A 23633-nucleotide genomic window follows, 5' to 3' on the forward strand; every position below is an offset into this window, starting at 1 on the left:
TTGAAGGAACTAGAAATTTTTTTTTGTTAAAGCTTTTTATTTTCAAAATATATGTAAAGATAGTTTTCAGCATTCACTGTTGCAAAACCTTGTGTTCCAAATTTTTGTCCTCCATTTCCCCCCACCCCCTCCTCTAGATATCAAGTAATATAATATACGTTAAACATGTGTAATTCTTCTACGCATACTCTACACATACACATATAATGCTGCACAAAAAAAAAAATCAAAAAAGGGGAAAAAATGAGGAAAAAAAACAAGCAAACAACAATAAAAAGGTGAAAATACTATGTTGTGATTCACATTCAGTCTTCATAGTCCTCTTTCTGGATACAGATGGTTCTCTCCATCTCAAGTCTATTGGAATTGGCCTGAATCACCTTATTATTGAAAAGAGCCATGCCCAACAAAGGTGCTCATTACATAATCTTGTTGTTGCTGTGTATAATGTTCTCTTGGTTATACTAATTTCACTCAGCATCAATTCATGTAAACTTCTCCAGACCTTTCTGAAATCATCCTACTGATCACTTTTTATAGAACTATAATATTTTATAGCATTCATATACCATAAGCTTATTCAACCATTCCCTAACATGCATCCACTCAGTTTTCAGTTCCTCCACACTACAAAAAGGGCTGCTACAAACATTTTTGCACATGTTCCCTTTTTTATGATATCTTTGGAATACAGACCCAGAGAGACACTGCTGGATCTACAGTTTGGAAGCCCTTTGGGCATAGTTACAAACTGAGGAGCTAAAATTCTTTAGCCTAGAAAAGAGACCGGGGGGAAGCAGAGGAGTATAAGAGGGAATACATGATAACTGTCTTCCAATATTTTAAGGTCTAACATGGTTAATTGATTACTAAGGGATTAGATTTGTCGTCACTAAATCTTAAGGGATTAGAATCATTCTGTTTGAACCTAGAAGTTAGAATTAGAAGTGGAAGTTGCAGAAGGCCAAATTTTCACACACACACACACACACACACACACACACACACACACACACACAAAATAAAATAAACAAAAAAATCCTCCTTATTAGAGCTAACCTAAAGTGGGATAGCTTACCTTGGGAGTAAATGGATTCCCATTGAAAGAAATTGAATTGAATTGAGAGTAGAATTGAACAAGAGGTTTTCAAGCAAAGACTGACTGTTTGCTCATTTTTCAAGTATGTTGGAAAGGGAGATTTTTATGGAAACAGTTGGAGTCAATGGCCTTTGTGGTCACTTCCAACTCTGAGATTCTTAGATATATGATAATTACACCCCTAGACATTATGTCATCACATCACTGGATTTTAGACTAATATGGATTGTAGAAAACATTGCTCTGCTTTTCAAGTGCACTTGAGAACTTTTTTTTTTAATTTTGTTAAAGTTTCCTCATGGTACAACTTGCTAATATTCTTCAATTTCTCTTCAGTTAGAATAGCTTCTCAGTTCTCCTGCCAGAATACTCTGAACCAATAAATAGAGCTCAAACTACAGAACACTGTCTATGTTCCTGCTTCCTTCAGCCACCCAGAAACCACCAGGGCTTTCCAATAAGCATAATCATTATTTTAGTTGCCTCAGCATTGATGACTTAAGAAACTTGTTATAATGTGTTTGCATTACCATTTTTTCAGCGAATCCAGAAATTAATTTGACTCTGGTCAGACATTAAGGTTGTTCTGCATTAAAAGAACTCTTAATGTGTTAATATAAGTATACATCAAACTTCTGTTCTCATTTTAAAATTTAGTTTCCAAAATATCACTCACCCTAAGCTTCAATCTCAAGGAGTAAAATCACATTTATATAACAATGAGAAACAGGAAGGGAGTTTGGGATAGTAGACAGCATGCTGAATCTAGAATTATGGAGGCTAATTGGTGGCTATGTGATATTGGGAAAGTCACATAAGCTCTCATTTGCAAAATGGAGATATTAGTTGCACCTACTATACAGAATTATGTTTTTTTTTAATGCAGAATTGTTGTGAGCTGAAAATGAGGCAATACTTACAAAGAGCTTTTTAAGATTAAAATGCTATATAAATGTCAACTATTATTGTTAAGCAAAATGGCATAATTTTAAGAGACTTCTTAAGAAACCAAGCAATAATTAGAATTAAAATTTCCCAAAGAAAGTTTATTTTATATAAGAACAAAATTTGTTCAACTATTTTATAGGGGAACCAAAACCATATTTATATGCTTAGATATTGCTTACATCAATCTTCCAACCCTGATATCACCATATTAGCATATATACCCTCCAGAGTTAGGTGCACAGATGTTTGATTTGTTAATGGAAACTGATTTATATCAATGAATTTGAAATATATTGAGATATTTAATTTTGCACCATATGGCCAAATTATATTGGGCCACCCACATCCTTAGCTTCCTTTAATTAAAGCAGTGAAATTATAACAGTATGTTAGGACCCCTTAAGTATTCTTATTCCATTCAAGATTGGTCAGGGGGATGCTTTAAGAACTATAGGTCATTGCTATGATTCCAATATCACCCTCCTTAGCCTGGCCATAATTTAGGGACATAATTCTAATCAAAACCTAAACCCCAAGTTACACTAGCTAGCAGAATAGATAATCAAAGGAAAAGAGCTGTAAAGATTGTCTTGATAATAATACAAAGTCACTGAGTCAACCTGGAAGAGGTAACAGTCCAGCACTGGAATTTGGAAGAACCTAGAAGATATAATGTTCTGAACAAAATAATGTGCACAATAGACTTGGGAGTTTAGGGGACTGTAGCAAGTTCAGTATGAAGCCAAAGTGAGATTTTTAAGTAATTCAATTTTAGGGATGCATTAATAATAAATCAGGCAGAGGCAAGACAAGAGTGAGACATGGGAGGCAGAAAATTATATACATGGAAAGGGAGGGGATGCTCAACAAGGGATACTTTTCCCTCTTACTTTTTATAAATATATATATATACATATATTTATAGCCAAAAGATTTTAATTTCCATGATTTTTTTGAGATAAATTAGATCTAATATAGATTTTATCAGCACAGGAAACTCTTGAATAATGAAACTCCCTCTACCAGTACAAGACAACACTTCTGCAATTTACAATCTTAAGAGAATTATCTGAGGCCAGTGAGTGGTTAACTGACTTGCCCAGAATCACATAGCCATTATGTGTCAGGGGAGAACTTAAACCTAGTTCTACCTGACTCTGAAACTAGTTCTTTAAGTACACTATCCTATGCATTCTTTCAAAGAATAGTTGAAAAAAAATAGAAAAGGGAAAGTGACTATATTACTACTACTACTATTACCAAAAAAAAAGGAAAGAACATAGGAGGAAGTGTGGAGGGAATTTCATGGACACAAAAGGAGAGAGGTCATGAAAAAAGGCAATAAAACAAAATGAAGAGAATCTATTCTATATCTGAAGTCAATTTCCCAAAAAACGATGAATGAAAAGAGGCTAGAGGCATGACTTGAACCAATTAGCCTACTATGAAAAATAGGTGGTGAATATGACATCTGAAAAGGTTCAAGAATCATATTTTCTGAGCATTTTTTTTTTTTGGCTGAGGCAATTGGGGTTAAGTGACATGCCCAGGGTCACAAAGCTGTTAAGTGTTAATTGTCTGAGGCCAGATTTGAACTCAGGTCCTCCTGACTTCAGGGCTGGTGAGTTTCTGAGCAATTTAATCATTTTATTAATAAGACTAGCAGGTTATTAATAAAATGAAGGTCATTTGGCCATCTCTTAGACCAAAGACAATCATGGTGGAGAGCTCACAGCTTATGTGTGCTGCCAATAATGTCACCCCATTATCATTATCATGTCTCCTTAGGACAGAGAATATATCTCTACACCAGACCATTCCTAGCCATACAAGACCACCCCCAGCCTTGGGCTATCTATCTCCATCCAAGCTTGAATAGAACACTGTGGGCTTCCCCACATTAGATTAAATTCCTTGCAAATTTGGGTGGAGTCTGATCAAAATGAGGAATGTCAATGAAATCTTATTACTAATAGATTTCAGACTGAACTTTTAAAGGATTTTAGAAGAAAGGAAGAGCTCTGAGTCTCTCTCTCCAAATTATTCATCATTAATCATCATTTCACACATTAGACAGAAAAATCTGTGCCTGAATTGAAACTACTGGTGGACACTTTGAAGATGAGCCTTAAACAGCTCAATCATTATTCCCCTCACCTGACTGGACATGGTTCCTAATAAAGGCCAGATTAAATGTCACTTGGGAACTTAAGAGAGAGGCTGTCTAAGCATGTAAATTGTATTTTTCTTAACTCTTGGGTTGGAGTTAGCTTTTAGACTATTTTCATAATAAATCTTTTTCTTTCATTGGACTACTAGCTCTGGAAGAAGCTGTGCCTATAGCTACTTAGTATATATAATATTTACTTACTTTATATATACTATTATGTACATGTAATATTTAATATACTGTGATTATCTTCCTTATTACTTCTTTAGTCGTAAGTAAAGGAATTGAATACAATAAGCCTGCTTGCATGTGATTGATTCCATCTTTCCATGTCTATTGAAATACATATATTTGTTTCCCTGGTGAGGAAGGATTTGAATTAGACCAACTTCCCTGAAACAATTCTGTGACTCAGAAAAGTACATGGGTTCAATATTAAAGTCTCTAGTTCTCTAGAAACTATAGCCAGTTCCTTTACCCCATGTCCCACTCCCTCCCATGCTAGATGGTAGTTTCTCTCGCCTGCTTTTTATTGTGAGTAGGATTAGCCTAGTGGCAACAGTACTCCAATGCAAACCTATTTTACCATTTCTCCCCTTTTTATGATTCCATGAAATCCTTGAAATAGCGAAATAGCAATATAGAAATTCTCTTCTTCCCCATAATTTAAAATCCTATGGAGTCAGAGATATTGAAAGTTTAAGTGAGTTGCCCATGGCCACAGAGTTAGTGTGTATGTGAGGCAAGAATTATTAAATTTGGGCATTCTTGACTTCAAGGTCAATCTTCTATATACACCTCTTTCACTTTAAGTTTATATCTTTATGAATAAATTACAGCAAACTATAGCATAGAAAAGGAACTCTCCAAAAGGTATTAAAATTTCAAAGTTTGGAGCATCTATCATTTGTAAATACTGCAATAGGGAATTTCCCTGGGAATAGAACAGTTCCTGGTAACCAATGCAGCAATCATCCATTATAAGCAAATGTTTGAACTTTTGCTTTTGCTTTTGAACTGCTGTTAGAAAAAGAAAATAAGAAAGTGGTTTTATATTGATAAGGAATTTCAATTAATCATTGTATTGTGTTGTGCTGGAATAACAAATTGAATGAATGAATGAAAAAGTATTTATTAAGTATTACTATGTACCAAGCATTCTCCTAAGTAGTTGGGATGTAAAAAGATAAACAGCCCTACATTCAGGGGGTTAATACTCTAATTGAGATAGAAAGCACACAAAAGAAAATAATCTCTTTGAGGGCAGTGAGGGGGCACAGTGAATAAAGTGCTGGAGTCAGGAAGATTCCACTTTGAATCTGACCTCAGATACTTAGTAGTTATGTGACCCTGGACAAGTCATTTAACCCTGTTTTCTGTTTCCTCATCTATAAGATGAGTTGAAGAAGCATGAATGGGTATGGCTTCAGTCAAACTGAGACCTATTAAAGATCTTAGTTTAAAACAAGATCTCCTATTGCATCCAGGGCCATCTCCAGTCATTCTGATCTATATCTGACCATTGGACCCAGATGACTCTGGAGGGGAAAGTGAGACAGGTGCTTTTGCACAGCCTTCCCTCACTTAAATCCAATTCACTTGAATGTCATGCATTACCTCCCCAATATCATGGTCCTCTTCAACAAGCCAAAAAAACCCTAAATGGAGTCATAAAGAGTCACAACTAAAAGGACTGGAATACAACAATTGTGAATTAACATAATTCAAAAGAGTTTACCTGCGTTCCATTTCAAAGTAAATGATGAGATAGAAATCTTCCTAAAGCTTCTATTTTTCTTAAATCAGTTGAGCGGTCAATTAAAAGATTTCTTTTGTACTTTCTTCTTGAATTCCTTACTATCCTCTATCACGGAATGTCTCCACCAAACAAGTGAATGAAACCTTAGATATTTATATAGTCTTTGGATATGTACCCAAAGACTATATAAATATATAAATATATAGTTTTTTTGGTTTGTTTTTTTAAGAAGAAAATGAGGGCTGGTTCCTTTAAAAATGAAAAAAGCTAGCAGATAAGTTTGTAACTAGAAAAGCAATAAATTGAAGGAAATGGCTCACTGCAAAATGTTAATACTATCTATTGCAAATTAGTTTCAATACATGTAATTAATCACCTTTTGTCACTTTCTGAGGAACACTGTGAAGATTTTGTGTGTGGTCCATCTTTCACTGTACTCCTTCAGACTGAGAGCCTCCGTGATTCTGTAAGTGGCCTTTATAACATCGTTCCTGCTTATTTTAGACTAATTAACATGCCAAGAATTTTATGTCATCAATAGGTGCAATGGGATTTTTTTTTTAATTTTTTAAAAACTTTTTAATTTCCCCACAACTAGACTCTATATTATGAATCTCTTGGCTATGATACCACCCAGCTTATTAGGGATACTTACATGCAGACCTTATCCCAAATATGACCTGACCTCATATATATATATTATGAGAGAATATAGATATAGACATATATCACATATATATAATGTGAGAGAAGTGATAATTAATAATCAACAATTTGGAGAGATGCAAAGTTTTCCCTTTTTCTGTAGTCCTCATTTCAAAGTTCACTCTCTCGAAAGACATGATAATGAGATTGAACTAACTTTCCTAAATCTTGGTCAGATCCCACACAATCTTACATGGAATTTAATTCCATTGTACATTACTCAGATTTGGGTGAAGATAAATACTTTGATTAGATTGCTCAAGATTCAGGGTTAATTTAGAAGAAAACAACATAAGCAAAGTCCATTAGAATAGATTCAGCCTCTCATTGTAATATTTATTCTCTCTTATTACTGGTTGATCAATCAGAGCTGATTGTTACCCTCTGGATAACCGCTTTTCCAAGGCCATGTAAGCTTTAAGCCAACTGCCATAAGTGTCTTTGGTATTCAAAAGTACTCCTGACTTATTTTATTAAAATGCTAGCATATTAATAAAATAGACATTATGTAGCTCAAACTTTTTAAATGTCACAGTTACATGTATGTGGAGGAGTACATTAATAAAATTTTAAATTCCTCTCTCTTAGTTCAGTTTAGTATGAAGGAATTTAAGAATCTCAGAATTAGAATTGAGCTCAGAGGTTACCTAGTCCAGTTCGTCCTAAATAAGAATTCCCCTATAGCATAATCATTAATGATCATCCAGGCTCAGACAACTCATTCTACTACAAAGTTATCTAGATTTTAAGAAGTTATTTCTTACATAAAATGTTAATCTGACATTTTATGACTTCTACTTACTCTTGGGAACCAAACAAAATAAATCTAAGATCTTTGCCCCATGATTATTTTTTAAATATCTGAAGACAGGGCTCATTTCCCACTAAGTCTTTTCTTCTCCAGGCTAAACATTCCAAGTTCCTCAGACCAATTTTCTTGTGGTGTGATTTCAAGGACCTTCTTTATTTTAGTCCCCCTCCCCTAGACACCCTCTTGTTTCTCAATATCCTTCCCAAAACGTGGAACTCAGAAAGGCATACAATACTCTAAAAATAGTCTGAGCAGGACAGCATACAGTGAGGTTATACCCTCTTTATTCCTGGACACAATGCTCATTAACTTAGTCTATATTTGTATTCGTCTTGGCTGCCATATTACACTACTGACATATTAAATTTGAATCCATTTTTTAAATTAATTGCTAACTATTCCCCCTTCCAAATCTTGTATTTATGAAGTTGATCATTTAACCAAAACAAAAGATGAGGCACCATGATGTTGCAAAAGACTCTAGGATTTCAAGTCAGAGAACATGGGTTCAAAAGTGGTGTTTGGCACTTAGTACATAATTAATCAATCAAGTATTTATTAAGCACTTATTGAATGCCAAGAATTGTGCTTCATATTAAGGATAAAAAGAAAAAGAAAAAGCAGTCCTTGTCTTCAAAGAGCTTTCATTATTTTGTAGCAACAAGATATAAAAGTCAAATACCTAAGATAAATTGTTGTTGGTCCTTCATTTTGGAAGAAGATCCTAACATCAGGGAGGTGATGGCAGGATGTGAAAATGAATTGGATTTAAGTGAGACAGGGTTGTGCAAAATCTCCTTTAGAGCCATCTAGGTCTAGTGGGCTAGATAAACCCAGAATGGATGGGAAGCAACCTTAGAAGGAATGTGAAAGGCCCCAGAAAGGCCTAAGTCTTAAAGAAAGCCAGACATCATGTGTCAGAGGCTTGGAGAGAGAACATTCCTGACATAAGTAATATCCAAGGCTAAGAGACTGAAGATGGAACATCATGTTCAAGAAATATCAAGTAGATATGACTGAATCATATAGTGTTAGGAAAGTAAAATGTTAAGAAAAATGAAAAAGTATGAAGAAGCCAGTTGTCAAGAGCTTTAAATGTCAAATGAAAGATTTAGTATTTGATCCTGGAGCTAATAAAAGGTCACTAGAATTTAATGCAGCTAGGTAGCAGATTAGATAGAGCACTGAAGGCAGGAAGACCTACATTCAAATCTGGACATCCTGGATATGTGATCCTAGGCAAATCACTTAATCTGCCTGCCTCGGTTGCCCACTAGTCCCTCCTTTGTATATTTATACCTTTATGCAAGCTATTAATAAAAATACATAATAGCACAGATCCCTAAGGCATTCATCCCTTAAACCAGCTTTGAAACACCCAATTATACTGTTTAGCCCATACTCCCATCTTCTCAATAAGAATAGTATGACAGCCTTTATCAAATACTTCATCAAAATCGACATAAAATATATTTATGATATTTTCCTGAATTACATGTAAGTCTAGCAATCCTATCAGAGGAAATAAGTTTAGTCCAAGATGACCAATTCTTAATCATAAACTTTAGACTTTATTTCATAGTTGAGAAGACTTAGATTTAGAGAGAGGTGTGTGACATCTCACCTAGATGTCCAGAATGTCTCATAAAATTATATTTATTTTTTTATATAGATAGTGTCAAATTATACCCATAAATCCCAGGACCATGTAGCTATTAAGTATCTGAGGCAGGATTTAAAATAAAGTCTTCCTTATTCCAGTGTTTCATCCTCACTTCACAATAAAGCCTCTCCTCAAGGTTATTGTGTGGCTCATACAAGATGTATGTAAAGTACTTTATATATAAATAATATAAAATGTCAACTTTATTGATTTAAAATTTTTAATATTCATTCACTTGTTTATTTAACTATTCATATATTTATTAGTTTATTTATTGTTTGTTTGTTTTTTTACTTGCCTCTTTATTTATTTGTCTTCAGTTACAAGACTTCCAGACTGGTGATGACTTCATTCTCTGAGCCTTCTCTTGCACTCTTCCTGGACATAAGCAATGTTTATAAAGCAATAGAAGGGTATGCTGGTAAATATTTAACAACCAAGCTCTCTGAGGAGAAAAATGCATAGATACTTACTTTTAAATGTAATCCACATTATTAACATTTTCTTAGGTCTAGACAATCAATAAAATAATAAGTCCTGATTTGTATGGGGGAAAAAATTGATTCACAAACCAAAAATGATGTTTCAGGCACATCATTTTCTATCATGTTTCTGAAGAGAAATTTTCCTTATTTATTTCTTGTTGAAGGAAAACTAATTATAAACAGTAGCCAAAAGGCAGTCTCAATAGAAATAATCCTTTTATAACACTGACTTTGAGAAAGAAGGGTAATATCCATGCTATAGACTGAGAAAGTATATATCTATATAATAATTAAATGGGAGGCAAGATGGCACTATGAATAGAATGCTAGGCCTGGAATCAGGAAGACTTATTCATCTTCCAGAGTTCAAATCTGGTTTCAGACACTTTCTGGCTGTGTGATTCTGAAAAAGTAACTTAACCTTGTTTGCCTCAGTTCCTCATCTGTAAAATGAGCTGGGAAACCACTGATATCTTTGCCAAAAAAATCCTAAATGGGGTCAGAAAGAGTCAGACAGGACTAAAAAATGACTGAAAAGCAAAATAATGGTTTAGAGATTAAGATGTCCAGCCCAATACCAGTATAACCAAATCTATACTGTGGAGAAAGGTTCCAGGAATTGAGACAAGGCAAACACTTCAGGGAAAGAAACAACTTACAGAAAGGATTTTAATATGCAAAATTCATTCTATTCTGTAACTTAATCATTTCTTTTAAGAGGAATGAAAAATCCTAGACATAATTTATTAATTAATCTAATGGATAACCAATCAATTGATGATTTCTTGTGATAAACAAAGACAAAACCATGAAGATCCTTGAATACTTAAAAACTTTGGGAAAAGGAAGTACTCCTGACAGGTAAAAACAACTCTGATTGGTGAACAACTAATGGGAACATATTAATAAAGAGATTGGCTAAAAGTCTTCAGTTCCTCATGCTGAGAATGTAACTGGATAGGGAGACTCAGACCCTCCAGCAATATGGACAAAGGAGTCCTTCTCTGCCCAAATGAATCTGGTTGATTTTCTCCTTCATGAGCTGAGCTCCTCTAGACAGCAGTGCAGGAATGTAAGGACATAAACTCTATGCTTTAAGGCTACAATGTACCTAAATTAGATTCTGTAGATCACTTTAAACAGAAGTAAAATCTCTTAGTTAGGTGGGGTCCACCCAAGATCATTAAGCATGTACCCCAAGGATTAGACCAATCTCATTTATCAGACTTCTCCTTCAGAGACTGGCTGAATCACTTACAAGGGTTGGTCCCTGAAGGAGAAAACAGAAAGGAAAAAACTTAATCCTAATTTAAAATTGGTCATTAGTACAATAGAAAATAATCACTTCTGTCACCTTTATTCATCTGTCCATAAAATATTTATTGAGTGTCTATCATACGGGAGGTAGCAGGCAGGGAAGGTTAAAAAAAAAAAAAGACAACATTGTCCCTTAGAGAACTTAAAATCTTAGAGTGAAGGAGATAAGAAAATCATACAAAGGGGTAAAATACAAGGCAGAATGAGAAACTAATTACAAAATGGAATTCTTTGAGAGGAAAGATCATATCTAATGGAAAAGATCATTTATATGAGCTGACCTTTGAAAGATGAGAACAATTTTTAAAATTAGAATTGGAACTGCCACTAAATGCTACTTAAAGGGAATTTTTGTAAGACTGGAAAATTGTTTTCTGGTTTCAACAAAGATAATCCATCGCTTCTATGCTTGGCCAGAGAAATAGGATGAACCAGAAAATTACAAACACAGAAATTTAATCTCTATACCTATATAATGAGCTTTGGGATATCTATACTCACCAAATGGTACCTTACACTTCTCACATGGGAATATGGACACCTACTTATTTTCTATTCTGGTTTGTTCACTCCAATCTTCCTAGAACCAGTCTTTGTTCTCAGAAAAAGACAACCAATATATATATATTACCTAGAATTTCTCTTAATGTCCTACTGGTAACCTTATTATAGAGAGATATGCTCCCCCTACTCCTATCTTTTGAACCCCTACCAAGAAGATTCCATTTTACACTAACTTCCCACTCACAAAAATTACAATTTCAGATATTGAGCATAGCAATTTACTTAGCAATAAGGCAAAAGAAATAATGTCACAGGCACTCATAGATTAAATAAATGTATGTCAGTATTCATGGAATAGAGAGGGCAGACACTTAGAAAAATCTGTCATTAGGAAACATGAAAGAGAAAAATCCACGGGTTTAAAGTACTGGAAAGAGAAATTTTGCTCTTTTTTTTTCTTTTTCAGGAATTCCCCTAAAAGCTCTTGATTAATGTTCAATGTGTATTGAAAAGATGTCTCCACTTTTAAACTAAATTGATCCATGTTATACTTGACTAACACCTCAGTAGGCACATAACAGACAAATTAGTTGATCTTCTAACTATTGTGTGACCATTTCTCTATTTGGCTGACTTGATTCCTCTCCATTAGTCATAGTGTCCATGCTTTTGGCTTCAAACTTAGCTAATACATTTTTGAAATCTGTACTTTTACCTCTCCCTCTGATCTTTCTAGGCTCAGATTCTGAATCCTTTTTGCAAGCAACTCTACTTAGCCTACATTTTTTAACCAAATTATCTGGTTATCATAAAAAAATTCTGGTCTTCATGTCAGTTCAATACACTTTAGCCTATTTAAATTAAAAATCACAAAAAAAAAAAAAGTCAGAGCTTTATCAGAGTAAATACTTCTTAAAACTAAGCAGACTCAGTAGCAACAAACTGCTCCATATGAAAGGACAGTATTAAAGGATAATACTCTACATATGGAAAAGTTTTTTTAAAAGCATATGTAGTTGTTAACAATTTGATTGGCAACCAATATGGTTTAACAAAGAATAAATACCAATAAAATAATATAATTTCTTTCTATAATAATACAAAAAGTCCAATAGATAAACAATATTTGCTAAACTTACAAAGCTTTTTATTATATTTCTCAGAATACATTTCTCATTAACTGTAAATGTGATCTGGCCCAACTAAGGTCTTAATTTGAATAGTTGCTGCTGCAAGATAAAGCAAATGGTAAAGAAGGAGGCAGGAGCCACGAGGCAGGAGGCAGAAGATGGTCTGGTGTGAACTTTAAGATGATTCTATAACCTAGAAACCTCTTCACTTCCAAGTCTCTCTTAAACCTGATCAAAAACATAATCTAATAGTTAAGAGTCATGGAGAATTATGAGAAGTCTACTGATTCTAGACAGGATTCTAGATTCTAGATAGGAAGGATCCCAGAGTCATAGGAGAAAGTCCAGGAGAGCTCATGCTCCTAGCAAAGAGAAGAGAATGGTGAAGCTACCAAATGGCAACTACTGAAAGTAGATATGCTTTGGTCAGATGTACTGTTGTGCCACAGTTCCCTTTTATTGTCCTGATTCAGTTTCCCTAATTGTCCTGACTCACTTTCCCTAAATTGTTCTGCCTCAGTTCCTAACTGTAATGCTCAATCCTGCAACACCACCCGTCCCTCCTAATCATGACATCATTAGAATGTTTGATAGAGTAAAGGTCTTATATCTTAGACATCATTAGAATATCAGGTGCCTCTCCCTCTCTGGTGCCTCCCCCATTATGTCATCCTCATCCCAGGTGCCTCCCCCCATTATATCACCATTTTTATTACCCTATAAAAGAATCTTTGTATCCAACATTTGCAGCTGGATTCTTGGAGACGATAGTCTCATTCAGCTCTTGGGCCAAACCATGGATCCATTTGGTCCCAGTAAATCTCTTCCTTTCAAATAAAATATTAAAAACTCTCTAATCTCTATCTTGCCTCAGTTTCTCCAGCATTACATTTTGGAGGCCTCAGTGAGATATTAGAAACTGAGAATGGGAGCAGAGATTAGAGACCTTTGGGTTTCCACCTTGGGCCTTGAGATGGTTGAGGATCTGGGTTCTTGGCTGGAGAGGCCGACCCTCTGGATTTCTCCAGAGTCTCTGGGAAAGAGAGCAGTTTTCAACCACAGCCCTATGGTGGACACTCCATTTCGGCTATGAGAGAGTAAGTCTAGATGTCTTAGGACATAATTTGATCTGTTTACCTGTTCTGCCTGTCTGTGCTAGCATCTGGATTCTCAGAATAATAGAATGCCAACAGGTATTAAATTCTGAGAAGGGTATCATTTCAGGATGCTGGAGGATCCCCTTTGTGTTTTCATGGTAAATATCTGTTTAGGATTTATCCAAAACTTTGTTTAATGGGATTTGTTATTTGAGGTAAAATTTCTTGAGCTTGTAGTTAATATTATTTGGGAGTTTTAAAGCTCCATTGGGATAATTCTGTATTTTTTCCTCCTGTGACTGATTTCTATAATCAGAGCAATGGTCAATAGAAACTGTTAATGTATTTCAATTATATGTAATCATTATATCTTAAATGCTTGGGCAAATAAGTATTTAGCCTGGTCATCTATCTCTTCCTGGATATTGTGTCTGGATATTTAAAGGTTTCTAACTAATGAGAGGACAATTAACAGTGTCTGTGAAATCTAACTGCTGTTTTATTTATTGGGAATATGGCTGACAGCCGTTTGCCTGTCTTGTGAAGAAAATCTACTAAGCTGCTGGTCAATCTGTTTTGGCCTCCCTACATCTTGTAGCAATCCTTGTGTTCTAGTCTTTCTATCTCAGACTGTTCTAATCTTTCTTTGTTAGATTTGTGTTTTTTTAAGATCTTGGTCAAATTGCGACCACATCTGGGACCTAGTTCAACTTTGATTGTCAGCACACCACACCATATCCATCTCCCTCCCTGGACTAAGAGTCTCTGTCCATCCTCAGCATGAAGTAGTTTTTGAGAAGACCATCACCCCTATTCCTAGTGTACTTTGAACTGATATGGGGAACTTGGGACTGGTTGAATGACTTTTAAACCTTGACTGGGTCATCTATTACTGTGTGTTTAAGATGTAGGATTGGTCTCTTGGGTTTGTCTCCCACAAAGGTTGGTGATGATATTGCCAAGGCAACTGCTGAGTGGAAAGGGCTGGGAATCACAGTAAAACTTACCATTCAGAACAGACAGGTCCAGATTGAGGTTGTGCCTTTTGCCTCAACCTATATCATCAAAGCCCTGAAGAAACCTCCTTGGGATAGAAAGAAGCAGAAAAACATTAAATACAGTGAAAACATCAGTCTCAATGAGATCATCAACATTAATTGACAGATGAGGTATCAATCCTTGGCAAGAGATCTTTCTGGAACCATTAAAGAAATACTTGGAACTGCCCAGTCAGTGGGCTGCAACATTGATGGCAGACATCCTCATGATGTCATTGATGACATCAATAGTGGTGCTGTAAAATGTCCAGCAAGTTAAAAACTATAGTGGAGACTATTGCAATAAATTAACATTTGACAACAGACAGGCTCTTCATTTTTTGGTCCAGAAAATTTTTGTGTCAAAAGCTGCCACACATTCTGGGAAATAACCGTTAATTTATTTAAACCTCTTGCTCTTCAATAACATTCAGCTATTTTGCAATTCACTTAGAGGAGAGAGGGTAGCTTAAGAAGAGCAGGAAAGGTGTTGAAGCATCTTAGCAGTGGGATTGTAAATTAAGAGAAAACTGATTAAGCAATTCAGAATTGCTCCATCAGTGAGCAGTTTGTCATTTTAGTAGACTAATAGCCGGGACTCAGGAATCAAGAAGTTAAAAAAAAGATTCTAAAGGAAAAACCTTTGGCTTAAAATTTTTGCACAAATAGTATGAGTTTATGCTATTGTCATTGTCAACAATGCATAAAAATTTTGTTTTCTGTTAAAAAAAAAGATTTTGGAGGGAAATTGTTAAAACTGTATAATTATTGCTGTTATGTTTGAGGGGGGTTTAGGAAACCCTACTATACTAGTCTGTTATGTATAGGAATTTTAATTCATTTTGGAGACTTATATGTGGGATGATTATTTGATAATTCCTTTCCGTGAGAAAAGAAGGGAGGAAGAGATAGGAAATTGGAGAAACTGGTTTAATTTTCTCAAAATACCTGAAAGAATGGGAACCCCTAGTTCCTAATCACTTTGCCTTGGACTCTTCTGCCCCACCTCTTATCTCACTAGTTCAGATTGTAATGGAAAACCTTTAAACAATCCTTTTCGATTTTTACTCCTTGGCTTAAATTTACTGGACTATGATTTGCTAGTTATGCTTTAACTTTGAAATCCCTTATTTTGTTGGAATTTCTCTGGCAGACTCAGTTTTGGGTATTATTTTCTAGAAACAACCAGAAATCAGACATCTGTCTTGGTAATGGCAGTCTCTCTGATCTGTTTCTCCAATACTGTAACCCCAGTTCCTTAATTAGTATTTCAGCATTCTCAAAGGACCTTGTAGTTTGGTATCAGACCTCTAAAAGTTCAGGGTTTGTCTGCCTTGATGTAACTGTGTGTATACTCTGATGCTCTGCTCAGAAATCAGAATCCTTTTTGCAGCCCTATCTGTTCCTCTGGGCAGGGACAGGTGGAGCTACTCCAAGTCTCATCCTTCTCCCCTGGAGTGCATTGTCCCTCTGAATGGGCAGCACAACTGTCTTGAGCCCTGATGCTCTGTGAGCAGAGGCTGAATTAAATGCACAAATGACTGCAGACCACCTAACTCACAGTGAACTGTCCATCTCAAACTAAATTCTCTGGCTGAGATGCTCTGAAACTGCAGAGGACCTGACATGCTTGCCACAAGGAGCCTTTGTATTGCTGATTAATTCTAGAGTTATTATGGAGAGACTTATCCTTGTCATAGTCCTTGCATTTTTCTAGTTTTATTTTGGTTTATTTGCTTCACATAGGGTTATGGTGCTAAGACCTTCCAGGTATCTAGAGGAAGGTAATTCAATGATTTGAATATTCAGAAGAAAGAGAATGTGGAATATTGTGCCACAGTTCCTTTTTATTGTCCTGATTCAGTTTCCCTAATTGTCCTGACTCTGTTTCCCTAAATTGTTCTGCCTCAGTTCCTAATTGTAATGCTCAATCCTGCAACACCACCCCTCTCTCCTAATCATGACATCATCAGAAAGTTTGTTAGGATAAAAATCTTATATCTTAGACATCATTAGAATATCAGGTGCCTCTCCCTCTCTGGTGCCTCCTCCCATTACCCAATAAAAGAATCTTTGTATCTGATATTCAAGGCTGGATTCTTGGAGATAATAGTCTCATTCAGCCCTGGGACCAAATCATGGATCCATTTGATCCCAGTAAATCTCTCCGTTTCAAATAAAATATCAAAAACTCTCTAATCTCTATCTTGCCTCAGTTTCTCCAGCATTACAGTACCATTGAATTTATGTATTTATGAGTATGATGATACCTTGGCATTTGGAGGGAAGAACAAAACTTTTAAAATTAGGATTTGAGTTAATGAAGAAGCATCTGAAGAAACAAAATGAAGTGTGTTAACATAACTAGGGAGAGGGGAGGGAACAATTCATTCACTTAACTAGCAACTGTTAAGTCCCTGACTAATATCATGCAAGATAACATTCATGATACAAAATTAAATGAAGTAGTTATTTCCCTCCAGAAGCTTACATTCTAACATGAGAAAAAAATACAAATATAATATAAGACCAAATATGTCCAGTATTAAGCATAGTACCTGTCACATAAAGCTCTTTTAATAAATCTTTGTTGACTTATAGATGTTGTAAGAAAGGTACAAACAAAATGTTATGAGAGGAAAGTAAAGGAAGATACCTATCATTAACACAGATAAGATGAAGTAATTGGGGGAGGAAGAAAAGAGAAGGTATTGATACTAATAATATAGAAGTGTCAGAGTCTTGCAATCTCTGGCTTCAGAAATGCTATGACCCAGAAATCAGGATGAATGTCCAAGATGATTGGGAAGGTCTGATTTCATGAAACAGATTTATCATGGTCAAAACCCTTTAGTATCTCTGTGCCACAAATGTTAGCCAGCTCATAGCATAGCACAGAACATAATACTTCCTCAATTAAAAAAAAATCAATGATAATCAGCTTGGTGTGGCAGGCTCGCCTAGCCAATACTACTCTATAGATTTTGGTTTCTATATTCTGCCTCAGAGTGGATGAGAGATTAGTGCCTTCATTAGGGTTATGGGTGGCAGTTGATACCTTCCTGTCTCTACAATTCAACTGTCCTGTCTCCCTGATTATAGTAATAACAAATATAATGGAAAAGAAGATACAGGATTTGTACAGAATAACAAGCTACGTGTGACTCAGCAATCTACTGCTGTGGTCTAAAAATCAAGCAAGATATTGGAGTACAAAAATAGAAGAATAGCCTATGGGGGATCATAGAGTCATCTTCCTGTTAACATTTGGCATTGGTTAGAATCTTATATGAGAATTCTGGCCAAATCTGGGCTTCACATCAGAAAGATCACGAGGAAACTTGGGGTCTAAGGAGTTGAACAAGATTAAAGCATCAATAAATAACACCTTACCTGTAAATTTTAAAAGAATTTGCATTTTTCAGCCTGGAGAAAGAGAAGACTTTGGGGTAATATGTAGCATTTTTCAAGTATGAGAAGGAAGCTGACACATAGGATGGTGACCAATTGCTCTCAATCTATACAAGACTAACTGTAACATGACAGATTTAGGTTAGATAAGACAGAAGTTCTTGACAATGAAAATTAGGATGGGATACTGAGAGAGCCTGCAGAAACTTTCTTTGAAGGACTTCTAAAAATAGAATAGATTACAATCTTTCTGCAATAGTATAAGTGTATTTTCACCAGAGGAAAAGGGAGTGAATATAATTACTTTTTTCTGGTTCCTAAGCATTTATGTAATGCTAAGTTGAGCTATAAATTGAGAGTATTTTAAATGGTGTTAATTGCAGATAATATACTTGGATTATACTATATTTCTTTGATGGGGAAAGCACAAGAATGAAACCACAAATCAATTTTGACCAAAAGTTTTTTACTACAATTTGTAGAATTCTAGGTTAACAGTTTAATCTTTGACTGTCGCAGTCAAAAAATATTACATAACTCATTTTCTGAGATTCCAAAGCAAGCTTCTAACTATGTTTCTTCACCATGTAGAACAGAACTTTCTATGAATACTTATGCATATTTAATTTCCCCATACTCACATTGGATAAGAATGAGAAATTAAGAGGATGAGAATGTACCACAAATTTGTTGAAATTAGAATCTTCTGACTTTTTCATAAATTTACAGATTGAATTTTATAGAATTATAGATTATTTAGATATGAAAAGAACCCTCGAGAACATCTAGTCAAACCCCCTCATTTTGCATTTGAGGAAATCAAGGTCCACTGAGAGGACACCCAAGATCCCATAAGTGATAATGATATAGTCGAGATTTGATCCCAGATTTTCTACCTCCAAATTCAGTGCTCTCTGTACTGCAGCACAGTTCTGAGAACCTTAGACAAGTTCATTTCTCTGATTCTGTTTCCCCATGCATTTAAAAAAAATGAAAGGAGTTTGACTAGATGAACTTTCAGATTCCTTTCAGACCCAATTTATAATCCTATTTTGTGCCAGATAGTTAATTACCCCCACCCAATTAAAATAAGTGATAAGGTGCTACCTTCAGACTCATTTATCATAGGAGAACACTTGATTATACTTCTTGTGACCTATATAAAACTAAGGAATTCATTGGAATTCAAGATTTTAAAAAGCAAATCCTTTGAGATGAAATGAGAAATCATTTGGAGAAGTAGGGACCTGCCATACCCTGTTCCCTACCAAAAGATCTGATTAATCCTGGAGTTCTGAAGGACTTCCCCTCTTCCCATCCTTCTTGGAGTATTCCAAGATCAATGATAGTAGCATCTGCATCAGAGCTCAAGGGCAGACTAGTTGCAAATTCCAGATACTACAAAAAGCCCAAAAGAAAAGTTGTATCATGCCTAAGGGAAAGAGCTTGACTTTTAACATAAGGATTTCCAAGAGCTGTGAAATACTCCTTTAGCACAAGCTTGAGTACCACGTTTGAAGTCACTCCTAAATTTTGTATGTTTTTATGACAGTGTATCCATAAATGGGGGATAGGATATAGCAGAGGGACAATGGCAAAATTTTGTACCAACTATTCTCACTAGTGTTGTTTGTCCTCTACTCTCAAAGAGGACCATGACATTAGGGAGGAGATGCTATGACATGCAAATGAATTGGATTTAATCGAAGAAGGGCTGTGCAAGGTCACCAGCCTCACTTTCCCCTTCAGAATCATTTGGGTCCAATGGCAAAATATAGATCAAGATGACTAGAGATGGTCCTGGCTACAATGGGAGATCTTGGTCTTATTAAGTTAAGGTCTTCAACAGGTCTCAGTTTGACTGAGGCTATACCCATTCAGTGATTAATGCTAGGTAGCAATTGAGATAAGAATCCCTTCTTTGGCTTAGTCCAAAAAAATCTAAATAAATAAATAAGTGAATGAATAAATCTGGGAGGAGAAGATCTTGAGAGTTTCTAAAAAATGTTGAAGAAGTTTGATTGACTGATGGATATAATTTGTAATCATGGCTATGGAATAGCAAGGACTTGTGAGCCATAACTTTAGAAAGACACTCCTCAATCCTGTAGAATGTACCCAAATGGGCATAAGTAGCTATGATCTGAAGACCTGACATGTGAATGAAAGTAGAAGTTAGAATTGTTGCCTCAGAGAATGTGTTACACTCTAAACTCATTATTTTATGTTCCTTCTGCTCTATGGAGAATTCTTTGTTCACAGTTCACAGTCTTCTCTCTTCCATAAACGTCCATTAAGCCCCATTGTTTCTTTCCTCATCCAATTTCCATATTCAAAGCAGCTCCATCAAAGAGTACACCCAGTATCCAGGGACTGATTTGGGTTTGCTACAAAGGAGTTGATCACAATAGTGAGTCATTTGTCTTAGCAATTTACCCACTCATAATTCTATAGGCTGTGACCATTTGGAGTCTTTAAAAATCTATGTACAGATGGATTCCCAAAACCCTTTATTCTTGTATAGTAATTGCATGGAGATGTATCTTGTCACAAAGGGGAAAAAAAAAAGATTTTTTTTTTTTGGCTGCCTCTGAAGTACTCCAAGAGAAACTGCAGATTACTGGCATTTGACATAGTAAATTCTGCACGAAAAATAGAAGTTGGTTACTTAAAAACAGATTTAAAGGGAAGAAGGGTTAAAATTCTACCCTGAAAAACTGATTTAAGAGGGAAAAAACCTACCCAGTGAGGTTATCAGCACTTTCTGATGAATATCAAAGGCACAAATTGGTTTTCTCTATAGAGGAAGTAGTTATGGGCTTAGGGCCATGACTTTCCCAAATATGTTCTAGCTTTCATTTTGATTATTACTTAAGAACTTTGGAGACACTTAAAGTAGCAAGAATGAAGAGATTTAACCTTGGAAAAATAAACTTTGTCTTCCACTCATTAAATCCTCATATTTAAAAAGAATAGAGTCCTGTTGGGTCACATGGTTGGTCAAGTCTCTTCACTTACCTTGGCCTGTTTTCTTATCTGTAAAATGAGGGGACTGAATCAGATAATCTCTAAGGTCCCTTCCTTCTCTAAAACTCCATGAATTTGTCCTCTGAGAAATAAGAGAAGAATCAGCTTAAAATTTAGAATGTAAAGCAGCTACCTGCTTTATATAGTCTATAAAAGGAGGGGAAAAGCCATAGATCTAAAAGTGGGATGTATTCTAAGACCTAAGAAAGAAATAGTTGAATCAAAAGGTCAAAGTAAGAACAAGACATCCAAACCAGGACATGACCAATCTCCTCAATTAATCATTCAAGAAGAATTCATAATTTCATTCTTCATTTACTATATGCCAGATACTTTGCTAAGCATTACCAAAAAAAGTGGAAAATTTTCCCTTTTCTCAAAGAAGTTATAGTAGAATGGGAAGTATACATATGTTTCATACATATATGAACATATACACATATTTAGAATTGTGTGTTCCAAAGACATCTTAAATTCAACATATCCAAAGCTGAATTCATTTTCACCCTAAAAACTCCCTTCTTACAAACTTTCTAATGTCTATTGAAAGTATTACCATCCTTCTAATTTCCCAGCTTCATAATTTTGGCATTGTCCTAGACTCCTCACTCTCTCTTTCCATATATGCACTCAGTTGCCAAATTTTGCCAATCTTACCCACAAAATCCGTGTTTATTCTGACTATTTCTCTTAGTCTCATTTTAATTCAGGATCATCACTTCTTATTTAGATTATTGCAATAGTCTCCTCCAAGATTAATGATAAATAGAAGGTTAGTTTTATTAATTTTGTTTTTATATTACATTTATAGACTACCCCAAAAAAATTCTATGAGAGGTCTCTTATAAAATAGGAAAATAATTAAGTAAAATTAACAGTGTTATGACCTTATCTTAAAGTATATATAATGTTCCGTGTCTGTAGCACTCCATATATATATATTTTTTTTAATCAATAGAAATCTACTTTCTTATCCTTCCCTCTCTCCACCCAGCTGGAAAAAGAAGGAAAAAAATTCTTGTAACAAATAAGCATAAAGCAAAACAAATTTCCTCAATGCCTATATACAAAAATATTTGTCTTGTTCCTCAACCTAAATCCATAACCTCTCTGTCATGTATAGCATGTTTCAGTGTCTTCAGGAAAAGGTTGAAAGACCACTTGTCAAGTATGTTATAGATATATTCTCTATTAAGACTAACAACTTGAATAGGATAATCTCTTTAGTCACTTCGAACTCTGATATCCCATGATGTGTGTGTGTGTGTGTGTGTGTGTGTGTGTGTGTGTTCCTCTGCAGAGAACAGTTTTGTGAAACTGAATACCAAAATACGCATACTAACTATAACACCTCCCACCACACACACACAAAAAAAGACAAAGACAGAAAATTAGTATTTGTGGGGGGAATCATATTTATACTGACTACTAGTGAATTCTCAATGTTTTTTTTTTTCTGGGAAGGGTCTGACCATTCATTTATATGAGCATTATTTTAATTAAACAAAGCTAATGAATGCTATTGCCCTCTTTTTAGCACCATCCAGGTGATAGCTACAGAAATCATTAGTATAAATAAAGATAGTAAAAGTTTCAGGGGATTAGTGATTAATTCCTGAGAGAATTATTGTTTCTATTTGAGGTTTAAATAAATAACTCAAAAAGAGCAGAATAGGAAAAATATTTGATCAGTAACAAGCAAAAAAAAAAAAATTGCTACCGGGAAAGTTCTTTACAGAGCATTAGAAATAAATAAAAAATTAAATTATTTTGCCAATCTCTGCTATTTTACAGCTACATCACTTCTCTGGGCCTCAGTTTCCTCTTCATATGATGAGACAGCTAAAGTAAGTGAGCTAAAATCCCTTCTAGCTTGGACAAAATGTGTTTTCCTGTGTGGATACAAGCTTTGCTTTGTTGACCAAAAAAAAAAAAAAAAAGCTGCAATATGTTCAAGGGGAAAGAGCTTTGTATTGAGACTCATACCTCTTCTCTCTATTTACAATTCAACTCCACTGGACAAGACACCCCTCCCAGGATCACTTCCAGTCTCAATCACTGTATTGCTTAACTCAAATCTTGGATCTCACCTTCCTTAGCCTTCTATCCTTTCTGTTTGGAGGACTTAAGGGTGGAGTACTAAACTCCACTCAAAGCTTTCCTTTATAAAAGGCAGAAATTGTTCTTTGGGCTCACTCTATCCTCTACCTGGTATACTCCACCTCTTTCCAGCTTCCATTTGTACATTATCTTTCCCTAGTAGATTGTAAGCTTCTTAAGGACAATGACTTTCTTTTTTCTTATTTGTATCCTATTTCTCACAATGGCTAAAACATAGTAGGTGTTTCATAAATGTTTATTGAATTCAATTAAAATTTAGTTCTAGTTCTGCCACTAAACATATGTTTCCATTCAGGTTTCCCCTATACATCTTTAAGGGAAAGGGTATGTACTGATGGTGAGCATGTGC

Source organism: Antechinus flavipes, chromosome 4, assembly GCF_016432865.1.
Source record: "Antechinus flavipes isolate AdamAnt ecotype Samford, QLD, Australia chromosome 4, AdamAnt_v2, whole genome shotgun sequence".
NCBI classification, from domain to species: Eukaryota; Metazoa; Chordata; class Mammalia; order Dasyuromorphia; family Dasyuridae; genus Antechinus; species Antechinus flavipes.